The 15,652-nt window shown below is 43.8% G+C and overlaps 1 protein-coding gene across 2 annotated transcripts in view; it reads left to right on the plus strand.

Moving 5' to 3' along the window:
* The first annotated feature begins 1,771 nt into the window (after positions 1 to 1,771).
* CD276 (CD276 molecule) overlaps positions 1,772 to 15,652 on the plus strand; it is a 52,768-nt gene continuing 38,887 nt past the window's right edge. The window contains exon 1 of one of the 2 annotated variants that reach the window (XM_077919027.1): positions 1,772 to 2,048. The gene's annotated coding sequence lies outside the window, so the exon portion shown is untranslated. The remainder of the gene's footprint in view (positions 2,049 to 15,652) is intronic. The other variant, XM_028705974.2, reaches the window with a different exon arrangement.

The raw sequence follows: 15,652 nt of genomic DNA on the forward strand, positions 1-15,652 counted from the left end.
CATTTATTGTTCTCTGGGGAAGAGGGTACTTAAAAGGTGTTGGGACCTGGGGTAATTGACAGGGGTGGGTGATGGTCTCATGTTTCTACGTGCCAAACACTCCTACTTTGTGACATATTTGTGATGTATCAATGATGCTGTTGAAAAATGTATTATGGGAAATGGGGAGAAGTCTTAAAAGTTCACGCAACCCCAGGCTCAGGGTTCCTACTCTGTGTGTTTGAACCCTGTTGCAACAAATAAAGATCAGGTCTACTGACCGCTGTTTTGCTTCTTTGACTTGGCTGGAGACGCCTTCTTTTGCTGACCAGAGAGATCCGCGGTGGTGGCACCCTGACAAGCTGGGCAGTGGAGTAAATTCGCACCCCAGGATTTTTCTTATCAGGGCATATACTCTCATTTTCCTTTCAGAATGAATGCACTCATACCATAAATTACAAACTGTCGAATCATGAAATGCACAATCGAATCAACTATCAAAGAGGAAGCGCAAATCAATAAATGCACATTTAACAAGAAATAGCCAATGACAGACGAATGTACACAGCTATTGGGCTGGGAGTTCCATGTGGAAGACAAAACTCCACGTGGTTGAGGGAATGTTCTTTCATATGTGGTAGACTTGTAAAAGGGTAAAGGAGTATTGGGAAATGATCCATAATGAATTGAAAAAAATGTTTAAAAGTACTTTCCCTAAAGACCCAGAGTCCTTTCTGTTGGGGATAATTCGGACTGAAATCCATAGGTGTCAAAAAGGTTATTTATGTATGCCACTACTGTGGCCCATGTTTTGTTAGCTCAAAATGGAAAACGAGCGCGGTCCCAACTAAAGAAGAATGGCAACTTAAGTTGACAGAATATGCGCAGCTTGCAGACTTAACATACAGAATAAGAGAACAAGGAGAACATATGTTTAGAGAAGATTGGAAAATGTTTATTGAATATTTGGGAAATAACTGTGTGCAGCTGAAAATGCTGGCAGCATTATGATAAATTCAACAGTGTAAATAAGTTTTGATGGATGTAATAATGGAATGCTGAATGGTATAGTTTCTGTAAAATATGCAGGGATTTATGATATGTAAAATGAACCATGGAAAGAGAAGAAGGGAAGTAATGGATATTTTAAGAATGTAAAAATGAGTACAGTATTTTAAATTGTAAAACAATTATATACAAAAAAGAAGAAGACATCATTCCAGTTGTCCTATCATGGGGCACTACCAGGGCCGGATTTAGGTTTAATGGGGCCCTTTATATGTCCAGCTGTCCTTTGTCAAGAACAAATTGTCGCTGTTTTTTGTGTTGAATACTGGTATATGCTGTTAGGTAAGTGATGAACCTAATAGGTATTTAAAGCCATTTGCACATGCAAAATGTAGGCACCCTGTATATAGAGAAATGAGCAAACCAGTGATATTTTAGGGAGCAGGCGGGGCCCATGACTTACATCATCGGAGCCTACACAACACAAAGCACTGTTGCTGTATGTAGGTTTTATTTTATTTTAATCTTACATTTTGGAAATGCACATCCAGTTTTTTCCCCTTTAAATTTGTTTGGGGGTCCCCAAAAGAGTGGGGCCCTAAGCTATAGCTTGTTTAGCTTACACGTAAATCTGGCACTGGACACTCCGTGGCACCTTCCAGCCTTGCAGCCGGTTGGACTAGATGACCCCCCGGAACCCCTCCCCATAATGGGATTCCCCGATTCCATTCGCACGGCAGCAGCCACATGGCGCTCCGGCCCCGAATCAACCCGGAAGCCAGGGGGGCTGCGCTCCTCTCCCCGCCTCTCGCTGCCCAGGCTCGCTCCCGCGGCCTCCTCCTCCTTCCCCCGGCCGGGAGCCGCGCACCGACCTCTGCCCGCCGGAGGGAGCTGGGGGCGACGGGTGCTGGGGCGGGCAGGGCAGGGCAGGAAGACGGTCCCGGGCCGGCGGCGAGACGCGCCCTGCGCCTAGGGCGCAGCAGAACGGAGGGCGAGCCGGAGAAACGGCGCGCCTTTGTCCGAAAGCGGAGTCGCTCCCGGGAAGGACGGACTCTGGCCGAGTAAGTGCCTGCTTGGCTGTTGGGCTGAGTGGGGGGAGAGAGAGGGAGCGACACCCGGGCGAAAAGAGGCAGACAATCCGCCTTTCTTTCCTTCTTTCGGCCCCTCTTCCCTTCCTCCAAAAGCGTTGCCAAAAGGATCTTGAATTCCTGCAGAACTTTTCGTTTTTTCTGGGCGTCTTCACTTGGACGCGCGCGCGCTCTTGCACTGAGTTGCCTTTTTAAAATGCTTTTAAATATATTTTTTTAAATCTCTCTCTCTCTCTCCAGTGTGACCCACAGGGGTGCCAACTTGAATAAAATATTGGGGCGGGGGAGACAAGATAAGCCCTGCCCCACATACTGTAATCGATTACAAGGCGCACACTCCCATTGGAATGGCAATGTTCATTAACTTGGGGGGAGGCCCCCTCAAATATTATAGGGGCGGCAAAGGGACATCGGCCGCTAGGAATTGCCTCAGAGAGGGGGGGGGGGTGTACAATGTTAACCATACCCAGAGCATACTCATTGAAGTGAAGGAACCTGGTAAAGTTAGGTTCCTTGATTTCAATAGGTCTGCTTTAGGCAGGTCTTAGATCGGATGCCAGCCAGATTATGTTATATATGCCACTTGCCAGCTGCTTAGGATATCTCTTTAAAAAAGGGTTAGGATCTGTCAATGTCCTTAAATATTTTGCTTCTTCTGTGTTGATAACAATACAGGACTGCTCCGCCTCCACTTTTTTGTATCTTCTGGCCAACAGTTGAGATTGGCCAATACATAGTGGTTTGTTTGTAGTGCTTTATGGGTTTCAATGTGATTGGATGTACTGTATATAAACCAATAAAGATTGAATTGGAAGAGGGGGAAGAGAATGGCCAATACAGAGGGCACTCCTATGCCTTCTTAAGTTAACTCTGTAGGATGCAGGTGGGTCTACTTCTGAGTAAAGTAGCTGTATTGTTCAGCCACCCTTCCCTTCTGGGTGAGTGGTGCTTTAGATCAAGAAAGATCTACCTCTTTGCCAGCATTGCTGCTCTGATCATTTATTTTTTAACAAAATAAAATGGACCTGTGGCACACAGGGATTGACGGAAAGGAAATGGTGGCAGTGCTGGTCGAAATATGGATTTGTGGTTTTGTGTTTGAACTATGAGTCCTTCCGGACGAGGTGTCTGCTGACTGATGGGGAAGTTAGACGACATTCTATCATGCAATAGTAATCTCATGCTTCCCAGAGCATCCCCCCATCTCGTCACTTCCCTTATCACAGAAAGTCTGAATATATATATATATATGGAAGAAGGTTTGTTGTGCAAGCGCTCCAATTGTGCAACCTGGATATTTTTCTTTTGGGTGGGGTGGGGACCCTGCAATCATGTAGTCCAAGTGTTTCCTAAATTGTGGTACGGATGCCCCCCAAGCGTATGCAAAAGGGTTTTAAATGGTACAGGGTATTTGCCCTAGTCTAGATAAAATAGTGTCATTAAAACTACCCCCAAATTATCTTTGCTTGAGAAGGCGTATACAGGTAAGACTAAACTTTCAAAAGACGTACGTAATTACCTCAAGTTTGGAAAAGATTGCTGTCGCTCTTAGGACTTTGGAAACTGGCATTATTTGTTTCTGTATGGCAGGGATGTCCAACCGGTCGATCGTGATCTACTGGTCGATCATGGGGTGTCCCTGGTTGATCCCGGTCGATCGCTCAACAACTTTGATGAAGCTTCTCCCCCAAAAAAGCTCAACAACTCTTGTCAATCCAATGGGTAGATCACTGCCAGTTTTTTTTTATAGTGGGAGTAGATCGCAGTCTCTTGAAAGTTGGACGTGCCTGCTGTATGGCGTTTGCCAAGTTCTTCCCCATCCCCAGTTTGAGGATCTGAAACAAGTATGTCATCACTTCTTGGGGATGACTAAACAACTGCTCATCAGTCGTTCCCAAGCTTTTATTTTTCCAGTTGCCGCTTGAAAATTGCTAAACGGTTTTTCTGCCTGTTGTAGCAGCAATTGTAATGTGCTCTGCTAGATGGTGTGGGATTTTAAAAAATTGTATTAAGTTTGCTTCTTTTATTTTGAATTCCAGAGAATTTGGATCACAGTACAATAAAAATACAGTACAGTGGTACCTCGGGTTACATACGCTTCAGGTTACAGACGCTTCAGGTTACAGACTCTGGCTAACTCAGAAATAGTACCTCGGGTTAAGAACTTTGCTTCAGGATGAGAACAGAAATCACGCAGCAGGGGGAGGCCCCATTAGTTAAAGTGGTGCTTCAGGTTAAAAACAGTTTCAGGTTAAGAACGGACCTCCAGAACGAATTGAGTACTTAACCCGAGGTACCACTGTATAGGAAACAAAAGAAGCAATAAGAATACAATTAAAAATCAGCATGAATATTAATCACAAATCCACAGAAATGCTATGGACCACATGAAGGAAGCTCACAGGCCACTGGTGGTTCATGGACCACAGTTTGGAAACAGCCGCTTTAAAACCTTTTTGACATTAATCGCAACAGCCACACACGTCCCTAAACTGTGCGCACTTATTTTTGCAACCCCAACAAAGCATGCAAATTAAAGCTGCAGCCCTATACATAATTGTGTCTCAGTAATTTCTGCTGATTTCAAGTTATTGATTTTTGCGTATATAGAGCATTTTCACCCCACTCTTCAGCTGAAAAGGCTCCCAGAGTGGCTTGCAGAAGATCAGTAACATACAAGCTTTTTTTGCTCATATGTTAGCAGTCTAAAAGATGCAACACAAAAGAAAAAAGGGATGGGAAGGGGAGAGGAAGAGGAAGATGAACAAACTCCAGTGCCAATTATTACGTGGCAGTTCTTATAAAAAGCCAGCTTGGCTGGAACAGTTCAGGGAGAAGAGAAACCCCAATGGAATTGGCCCCCTAGCCTACTTGGTTGAGTGAGCTTCCCATTTTTCTTCTTGCTACGGCCATGCAGAATGGCAGCCACCATTTTAGGTGTAGGGAAGGACTTTGAGCTCAGTGTTTGAGCACCCGCTTCACATGCAGTCCTAGGTTAAATCCATTTCCTCAACTCCAAGAAGAAAGTCCAGGTGTTGTGAAAGACTAGCTTTGGCCAAAACATAGAAAAGATGTTGCTAACCAATACAGGGCATGGCATATAAAGGATAACAAATTAAGCACATTAGGATTAAATGCTAGTTTGGAGACCCTACAATTTTAAAAGGCCAAGGGGGTGACCACCTGTGCAATGGGTGGATGAATAATAATAATAACAATAACAATAACAACAACAACAATAATATTTATTTATTTATTTATACCCTGCCCACCTGGCTGGGTTTCCCCAGCCACTCTGGGTGGCTACCAACAGAATTAAAAGCACAATAAAACGTCAAACATTAAAATTTCCCTAAACAGGGCTGCCTTCAGATGTCTTCTAAGAGTCAGATAGTTGTTTATTTCCTTGACATCTGATGGGAGGGTGTTCCACAGGGTGGGCGCCACTTGTTTGCATCAAGTAAACAACAGAGAATGCCGGAGAGAATTTGAAGAGACTTCTTCCCAAAGATGAAACAGAGTCAGTGTTGCGTAGTGGCTAGCTCATTCTTCCCCATTCTCGTACCTCCCAAGTATTGTTGGACTTCCATCAGACCCAGCCAACAAGATCACTGGTCGAGGATGATGGGATTTGCAGTTGGAAACATCTGAAGGTACCTGAAGGGGGAACCGTGGGCTAGCAAGGATTGATGAGCGTGATGTTGACAATGCTGCAGACAACAGATCTGAAGAACTGGGTACCACTTTGGGAGATGTTTCAGATGCTGCCCAATGGATTTAAGTGCTCTGTTGCTGGCTAATGCAAGAGGCTGTACTGTTGGGAACTACAAGAGCCTGTTTGCGACTCCCCCAGTTCAGCCTACAGAGGAGACCAACCAGCTCTTCACCTGGTTACAGTGATGAACACCCTCCCCCCATTCAATTACTGATAGAAGCATCATATTGCTTTAGTGTTTTAGAGAATCGGGCCTCGAGAGTGTAGTGTTGCCTGGAAGATGTAGATGGTTGCAAGAGTGCTGGGAAGTTTTAATTGTGGCCCTGGGCTTTCAGCCAGAGTCGTGGTGTTCCAGGATGACTGATGCTCAGGGCAAGTCAACATTAAATTGTGGATGCTCTAGAAACAGTCTCCCCTCCCGCTTTTATAAAATGCCTTATACGAAATCAGACCTCTTGCCCATCTACTCCACACCAGGGCTTAAGAACATTAGGCCAAATTCATCCCCCTCCCCAATCTTCTCTATCTGGACCTCTGATTAGGGCCTCACCCCTTCTTCCTAGGATACACATTTCACCCTGAGAAATTTTGCACCCCAAGAGGTTCTCTGTGTGTGGATGGCCTGGCTGGAATGTATCCATGAACTCTGATAATCAGGGTGGATTTGATTTAAATCACTGTTTAAATCATGATTTAAATCACTAGTCAGTAAGACTTGATTTAAATCTTTTTTATTTTTTTACAGAAAGACATTCCTGCTGGTACAATCTTAATATTTACAACCAGATGAAGGTTTCATTTTTGGAATAATAAATTTTCAGAGTAGTTTTTTTTACAGTTATATCAAAAACTACTGATTTGGTTATACTATTAGAAATACATAGATAATTATGAAACTATTGTGAAGTTTAATAAGTTAACTTTTTATATTTGGACAACTTTTCTGCTATACTTTATTGGAAGGAGAAAAATAATCATTTCCTGAATAACAATTTCCTTAAAATCCAACTTAGACTGAGTTTCAGCACACATGAAAAACTTATTTCCTGATGAATAGCCTTTGGACTATAATGTAACTTAAATAGGAAACTTATCTTTAGAAAGATTTTTTCCTCCAAAAGCATTTTATCTTGAAAATCTGATTTAAATTTTTTAAAATCCGATTTTTTTAAATAAAAAAAATCATTGATTTTTATCCACCCTGCCGATAATAGAATAATAGAACTATGAAGCTGGAAGGGACCACCTAAGGTCATCTATTCAAACCCCCTGCAATGCAGGAATCTCAGCTAAAGCATCCATGACAGATGCCTCTTTGCTTGTTTGGATGAAGGCCAGAGGTTTATGTAAAACTGTGCAGAGGTTTAATCTGTTGCTCCATGCACATTTGCCTTAGGCCGTGCCCGCCACTGAACCCTGGAAATTTACTCAGAAGGCAACACAGCCCCCATTCTACAAACGTATTCCCACCAGTGGCTGTATAGAGTTTCAGGCTCTATAGAGTTTTCCCCATCTGTGGCTGGAGATGTGAGGCATTGATCCTGAAACCTTTTATAATAATAATAATTTATTAATTATACCCCGCCCATCAGGCTGGGCTTCCCCAGCCACTCTGCGCGGCTTCCAACAAAATATTAAAATACCGTAATACATCAAACATTAAAAGCTTTCCTAAACAGGGCTGCCTTCAGATGTCTTCTAAAAGTCTGGTAGTTGTTGTTCTCTTTGACATCTGGTGGGAGGGCGTTCCACAGGGCGGGTGCCACTACTGAGAAGGCCCTCTGCCTGGTTCCCTGTAGCTTTGCTTCTCGCAGTGAGGGAACCACCAGAAGGCCCTCAGCGCTGGACCTCAGTGTCCGGGTAGAACGATGGGGGTGGAGACACTCCTTCAGGTATACTGGACCGAGGCCGTTTAGGGCTTTAAGGTCAGCACCAACACTTTGAATTGTGCTCGGAAATGTACTGGGAGCCAATGCAGGTCTTTCAAGACCGGTGTTATGTGGTCTCTGCGGCCGCTCCCAGTCACCAGTCTAGCTGCCGCATTCTGGATTCTGCCCATCTTCTGCTACTCCCAAGAAGATCTGTGTCAACAACAGGATTGTTGCAGCACAGTGGACTTCCCTTTGATTTGAGTAGTGCTGCTGCGGCTTCCTGTCTTGTTTCTTTCTCTCATCCATCTCCCTGTCTGCTGAAAGAAACAGAACTTCCGCCACCTGCATGAAGGGAAGGAGTGAAGGAAGTTTGAAGGCACTTCCTCAGCTGAGTGAAACACAGATGGGGGGGGGCAGTGACAAAAATATAGCTGGCTTGGTAGGGCGTCCTCCCTCTTTTTGAGAAGGGACACTTGGGAGGATAGCTTCAAAGAGATCACTTGTTCTTTAGAGGTGGGGAACTTGTGGCTCTCCAGATGTTGTTGAGCTACTGCTGCCATCATCTCAGACCATTGGCCATGCTGCCTCTGACGGATGGGAACCGGATTCCAGCCAATCTCAATTTAGGGCCCTATTCAATTTAGCAAAGCCCAGTAACAAACTCACAAGAATTGGTGCTTTTGAATTATGGTGCTGGAGGAGACTCTTGAGAGTCCCATGGACTGCAAGAAGATCAAACCTCTCCATTCTTAAGGAAATCGGCTCTGAGTGCTCACTGGAAGGACAGATCCTGAAGCTGAGGCTCCAGTACTTTGGCCACCTCATGAGAAGAGAAGACTCCCTGGAAAAGACCCTGATGTTGGGAAAGATGGAGGGCACAAGGAGAAGGGGACGACAGAGGATAAGATGGTTGGACAGTGTTATCGAAGCTACCAGCATGAGTTTGACCAAACTGTGGGAGGCAGTGGAAGACAGGAGTGTCTGGAGTGCTCTGGTCCATGGGGTCACGAAGAGTCAGACACGACTAAACAAGTAACAAACTCACAACCAGCGTAGGTATCATTCGGGTCTTTAGGCTAATGCCCCTGAAGAATCCAGCAATTGCTTTCTACTTCAGCTGCTTCTGTGTCCTGTCATTTTCTCACATTTTCAAGGCAAAATCGATATGTTACTTTTCCAATAGGTTGCATCCCTATTTGTTTCCCTGGAGGATCTGAAGCACACACGCACAAATTCGATCTCTCCTTGTGGCTTTCAGTAGAAGCCTCCAGCAATAACTTCTTCCTCCTTTAAAAAAAACAAAAAACTATGGGAGATGATCTATAACGAGTTAAAAAGGGTGTTTAAGTACACCTTTCTTAAGAAACCGGAGGCCTTCCTCTTGGGCATTATGGACCAAAAGGTGTCAAAGAAGGATAGAACGTTTTTTATGTATGCAACCACAGCAGCAAGAATTCTTATCGCCAAACACTGGAAGACTCAAGATTTGCCCACACTGGAAGAGTGGCAAACGCAATTGATTGACTATATGGAGTTGGCCGAGATGACTGCCAGGATCCGAGATCTGGGAGAAGAAGCGATGGAGGAGGATTGGAAGAAATTTAAGGACTATTTGCAAAAATTTTATAAGTTATATGAACTATAAGGTGCCGCATGATTTGGAATGTTAGCCCCAGCAAGGAAAGTGGAATTTATATGAAACTGGATAATATTATTGAAAGAATCAAAGTTTAAATGGTCAAAAATGATAATATGTTTTGTTTTTAGAGTAAATGGATAATAAGGGATTTAAACTTAAATTGCAATTGAAAGTACAAAAGAAACACATGAAACAAGGTTATAATTTGCTGATAAATTTATTGTTGGGAATGCACTGTGAGGGAGACGTGGGGAAGTTCGATGGAAAATTGAAGTAAGTTGTTGAAATGTTATGGTTTTTTCCTTTTTCTTCTTTTTTCTCTTTTTTTTTTATTTCTTTTGCTTCGTTTGTAATTGGAAAAAATGCAATAAAAATTATTTTAAAAAAATAAAATAAAAAAAAACAAAAAACTGAAGACCAGTTCTTGAAGTTAGGTAATATGCTGTCTTATAATTTTATATAGTTGAATTGAATTCCTCACACCCCTCTGCTTTATGACCAGTTCTAGGAGAGCTTGGGACACGGCTTGCGCTGTGGGTTAAACCACAGAGCCTAGGGCTTGCCGATCAGAAGGTCGGCGGTTCGAATCTCCATAACGGGGTGAGCTCCCGTTGCTCAGTCCCTGCTCCTGCCAACCTAGCAGTTCGAAAGCATGTCAAAGTGCAAGTAGATAAATAGGCAGGAAGGTAAACGGTGTTTCCGTGCGCTGCTCTGGTTCGCCAGAAGCGGCTTAGTCATGCTGGCCACATGACCCGGAAGCTGTACGCCGGCTCCCTCGGCCAATAAAGCGAGATGAGCGCCGCAACCCCAGAGTCAGTCATGACTGGACCTAATGGTCCGGGGTCCCTTTACCTTTACCTTTTTAGGAGAGCTTGCTGCCCTTTCCTTAGCCTTCTGGTTGTGTTGTCAGTAGAGCTACATGTCTAGTGTGTTGGGGGCATGGCGATGACTTCATCCAGTAACCCTGAAGCATTTCAGACTTGACAATTACAGTGGTGTGTTAGCGAGGAAAGGCAAAACCAGGAGAACTCTTGGAGGAAGAGGCTGCATCATCATATGGCTTAAAATACAAACACAGGCAAGCTTTTATAAATAGATAGTTCCAGGGTTTATATAAAAATAAATACACACGCCACAATGAGAATGATAATTAGAGTGCCAGGAATCTGTGGGGAAAGGGCAGTGGCTAGAATTAGGCAAGTCTTTGATAGTTGTCTGTGTTTTGTAGAATGTCTAAGGCGTGGCTAGGCAAACTAAGGCCTGGGGGCCGGATCCAGCCCAATCGCCTCCTCTATCTGGCCTGCAGACAGTCCATGAATCAGCATGTTTTTACATGAGTAGAATGTGTGCTTTTATTTAAAATGCATCTCTGGGTTATTTGTGGCACATAATAATTCATTCATTCATCCCCCAAATATATTGTCTGGCCCCCGACAAGGTCTGAGGGACAGTGGACCGGCCCCCTGCTGAAAATGTTTGCTGACCCCTGGTCTAAGGGATCTTCCTAGGCATGTTTGAAGCAGTAACGGGACACCTAGACCAAGTTTTTGACCTACCCGCTGAGGGTTTTGCATACACGCTGCCCCCAAACTAAACTCCTCAACCATCATTCTTTTTATATATACCCTGCTCATCTGACTGAGCTACCCCAGCCACTCTGGGCGGCTTCCCACAAAACATAAAGGAACAAAACAAAACATCAAAACATTAAAAGCTTCCCTATACAGTGGAACCTTGGTTCCCAAATCGTCTCCCAAACGCCGCAAACCTGGAAGTAAGTGTTCCGGTTTGCAAACGTTTTTCAGAAGCCAAACATCCATTTCGGCTGTCAGCATTTTTCCCGGGGCCAATCAGCCAATCAGAAGCCGTGCCTTGGTTTTTGAATGTTTTGGAAGTCGAAAGGACTTCCAGAATGGATTGAGTTCAAGAACCAAGGTACCACTGCACAGGGCTGTTTTCAGATGTCTTCTAAAGGTTGTATAGTTACTTATGTCCTTGACATCTGATGGGAGGGCGTTCCACAAGGTGGGTGCCACTACTGAGAAAGCCCTCTGCTTGGTTCCCTGTAACCTCACAGTGAAGGAACTGCCAGAAGGCCCTCAGTATCTGGGCTGAATGATGGGGGTGGAGATGCTCCTTCAATGTATACCTGAAGGAGCGTCTCCACCCCTATCATTCTGCCCTGACACTGAGGTCCAGCGCTGAGGGCCTTCTGGCGGTTCCCTCACTGTTAGAAGCCAAGTTACAGGGAACCAGGCAGAGGGCCTTCTTGGTAGTGGCACCCGCCCTGTGGAACACCCTCCCACCAGATGTCAAAGAGAAGAACAACTACCAGACTTTTAGAAGACATCTGAAGGCAGCCCTCTTTAGGGAAGCTTTTAATGTTTAACAGACTACTGTATTTTAATACTTTGTTGGAAGCCGCCCAGAGTGTGGCTGAGGAAACAACAACTTCTTCTTCTTCTTCTTCTTCTTCTTCTTCTTCTTCTTCTTCTTCTTCTTCCTCTTCCTCTTCCTCTTCCTCTTCCTCTTCCTCCTCTTCTTCCTCTTCCTCTTCTTCTTATACAGGGCTGAGGCTGTCTAGGGCTTTAAACATCAGCACCAACACTTTGAATTGTGCTCGGGAGCATACATTACAGAACCATGGCTTTCCCCAAAGAATCCTGGGAGCTGTAGTTTGTTAAGGATGTTGAGAGTGGTTAGGAGACCCTCCTCACAGAGCTATAATTCCAGAGCTGCTTGTAAAGAGTGACTGATTGTTAAACCACTTTGGGAATTGAATCTGTTTGGTCACTCTTTGGTTATTTAGAACGTTTATAGTTCACATTTCTTATGTGAATAATAAGGCTCTTAATAAGTCACTTCCTGTTCTCTGGGGTGGAGGCTTTAATGGCCTGTTTCATTTGCATTTGCCCCGCTTGCCTGTTTATTCAAAACACCCATGGAGAAATGTTTAGATACAAATCAGAGGAAATCAGTAATTAAAGTCCCCCTTCCAAGGGGAATAAGAACTGCCCAGTTAAGAGGCAATTAATTGGTAATACCATTGCTCCTCTGAAGAGGACACAGTTAGTGACAGAATAAACTCATGGAGGAAGTATCTAATTAATAGTGCAGAGGACCTTTCATGGCAGAATAATCTCAAGGAGGGAGCTTATAATTAATGCTGTAGGAGACCTTTGAATGGAATTTGCCTCAAAGTCAACGTCATGGCGGATCTTGGCATGGAGGTGAACAGTCATTGAGATTGTAGCTATATTAAGTGTTATGAGGATCTGCTGTGTTAATTCTGTTTCCAGTTGACTGTGAAAGTTAGCAATATGGGCTCTTGGGCTGAAAGCAACACTGACCACCTTTCTTAGGTTTTAACATGATACCATCTACATTTCTTGAGGGGAAGATACCAGAATATACATTGTAATTTAAACTTGCATACATCTGGGTCTGCTTAAGATGAAAAATTTTGTCTGATGCATTATGTTATGTACGGAAGTTCTCACCCTGGGCCAGCAGGGGGATACTGTAGATAGTTATGCAAATGAAGGATCAAAAGTGACATTCAGTGATTGGATAGTTTTAGAAAGTTGTTACAGTAACGTGGTACTGGAGCTCTATATAAGCAGGCTGACTGAGCCCTTCAGTTCAGTTCTGTCTTGGCCTGTGAATAAATAAGAGCTGTTTGAAGAATCGCTGTGTCGTCTGATATGTTCACCCACAACCTAACACATTACTTCTTCTTTTTTATGTCCTGTTAATGTGAATGTTTGCATAGCCCTGATTACTGGTTTGTATTAGCAAGTAAATTAATGATTTATTGGTTGAATGACAACAAGTATGCTAATTAAGACAACAGCTCCCACAATTTCTGGCATAGATGTTTAATGAAAGCCATACTCTTGATTTGCCATCTGGATCAACCCAGAGAATAAACTTGGGATTTTCTGTATTCGAAATACATCTTAAAAAAATAAATAAATGTTTTAAGGTTTCTGTTACTGTATGTATTCTGTTTCTGATTTTTATTCTGTTTGGCTCAAGGCTAAAGCAGCTAAATTTGATTGACGTCCTATGCCCTTTTAAAATGTGGGGCTTTTCAGGGAGGGGTTGTTGTTTTTATATTGATTATATATTTTGTGGTTTTATATTTTGATTTTGTTCTGGGAACCACCATGGGAGTGCCCTGAGACATCACAGGGAAAAAAAGAAACTGTCATCCTGTATGATGGTAGCATTTGCTAGCCCACGAACTGGTCTGTGGTTTAGCCACAGAATCACAGAATTGTAGAATTGGAATGACCCCAACAGAAATCACAACTAAAGAGTCCCTGACAGATGGCCATACAATCTCAGTTTATAAACCCCAAGGAAGGAGAGTCCACAACCTCCCAAGGGAGACTGTTCCACTCTCAAACAGCTCTTACTGTCAGAAAGTTGTTCCTGGTGTTTAGTCAGAATCTCCTTTTTGTAATTTGAGTCCATAGATTCAGGTCCTAGCCTCCAGAGCAGGAGAAAACAAGCCTGCTTTTCCACATGACAGTCTTTTAGATATTTGGCTATCAGATCTCCTCTTGGTCTTCTTTTTTCCAGGGTAAACATACCCAACTTCCTCAACCAATTTCTCATAAGGCTTGGTTTCCAGACCCTTGATAATTCTGGCCATCCTCCAAATGTAAATGTTCCAGCTTGTCAATAATCTTCTTGGATTTGTGGCACCCAGAACTGGACACAGGACTCCAGGTGTGGTCTGACCAAGATGGGATAGATGGGTACTATGTAATTCCCTTGATCTGGATACTAGACTTCTGTTGATTAGACCCCTAGAACCTTTTCACATGCACTGCTGTGGGTTAAACCACAGAACCTAGGACTTGCTGATCAGAAGGTCGGCGGTTTGAATCCCTGCGATGGGCTGAGCTCCCGTTGCTCGGTCCCAGCTCCTGCCAACCTAGCAGTTCGAAAGCACGTCAAAGTGCAAGTAGATAAATAGGTACTGCTCCGGCGGGGAGGTAAACTGTGTTTTCGTGCGCTGCTCTGGTTTGCCAGAAGCGGCTTAGACATGCTGGCCACATGACCCAGAAGCTGCACGCTGGCTCCCTCGGCCAGTAAAGCGAGATGAGCTCCACAACCCCACAGTCGGCCACAACTGGACCTAATGGTCAGGGGTCCCTTTACCTTTACCTTTACTGTCAAGCCAGGATTTCCTCGTTCTATATTTGTGCATCTGATTTTTCCTTTGTAAGTCTATAACCTTTGTCCCGACTGAAATTCATTTTGTTAGTTTGGGCCTCAGTTCTCCATTCTGTTTAGGCGGTCTTGAATCCTCTCCCAGTTTGGTGCCACCCACAAATTTGATTAGCGTTTTACAAAAAAGCATTACAACGTTTGGGCAAGTTGCAGGCTTTAAATTAAATAAAAATAAGACCAAGCTGTTAGTTAAAAATTTACCAGAAACAGACAAAACAGAGCTATATCAGACTATAGAAATAGAGATTCATAAGAAAGTTAAATATCTAGGAATTTGACTTACAACCAAGATTATTAATATTTTCAAAGACAATTATGAAAAGATTTGGAACGAAATATAAAGGAATCTAGAGATATGGGGTAGAATGAATTTATCATTATTAGGAGAATTGCAGCAATTAAGATGAACGCATTGCCAAAAATGTTGTTCTGGTTTCAGTCAATACAGAAAAGCATTGCACCGTAAACATCCATAGAACTAGTGTGATATTGTTGTTGTTTAGTTGTTCAGTCGTGTCCGACTCTTCTTGACCCCCTGGACCAGAGCACGCCAGGCCCTCCTGTCTTCCACTGCCTCCCGCAGTTTGGTCAAACTCATGCTGGTAGCTTTGAGAACACTGTCCTACCATCTCGTCCTCTGTCGTCCCCTTCTCCTTGTGCCCTCCATCTTTCCCAGCATCAGGGTCTTTTCCAGGGAGTCTTCTCTTCTCATGAGGTGGCCAAAGTCTTGGAGCCTCAGCTTCACGATCTGTCCTTCCAGTGAGCACTCAGGGCTGATTTCCTTAAGAACGGATAGGTTTGATCTTCTTGCAGTCCATGGGACTCTCAAGAGTCTCCTCCAGCACCATAATTCAAAAGCATCACTTCTTGATGGTCCAGCTCTCACTTCCATACATCACTACTGGGAAAACCATAGCTTTAACTATACGGACCTTTGTTGGCAAGGTGATGTCTCTGCTTTTTAAGATGCTGTCTAGGTTTGTCATTGCTTTCTAGTGTGATATAATGGTTATTCAAGCATCAGACTAGGACCTGGGAGACCAGGGTTCATATCCCCACTCACTTATGAAGCTGGCTGGGTGTCCTTCGGCTAGTCATTGCCTCTCAG

The sequence above is a fragment of the Podarcis muralis genome, chromosome 14 (assembly GCF_964188315.1).
Source record: "Podarcis muralis chromosome 14, rPodMur119.hap1.1, whole genome shotgun sequence".
NCBI classification, from domain to species: Eukaryota; Metazoa; Chordata; class Lepidosauria; order Squamata; family Lacertidae; genus Podarcis; species Podarcis muralis.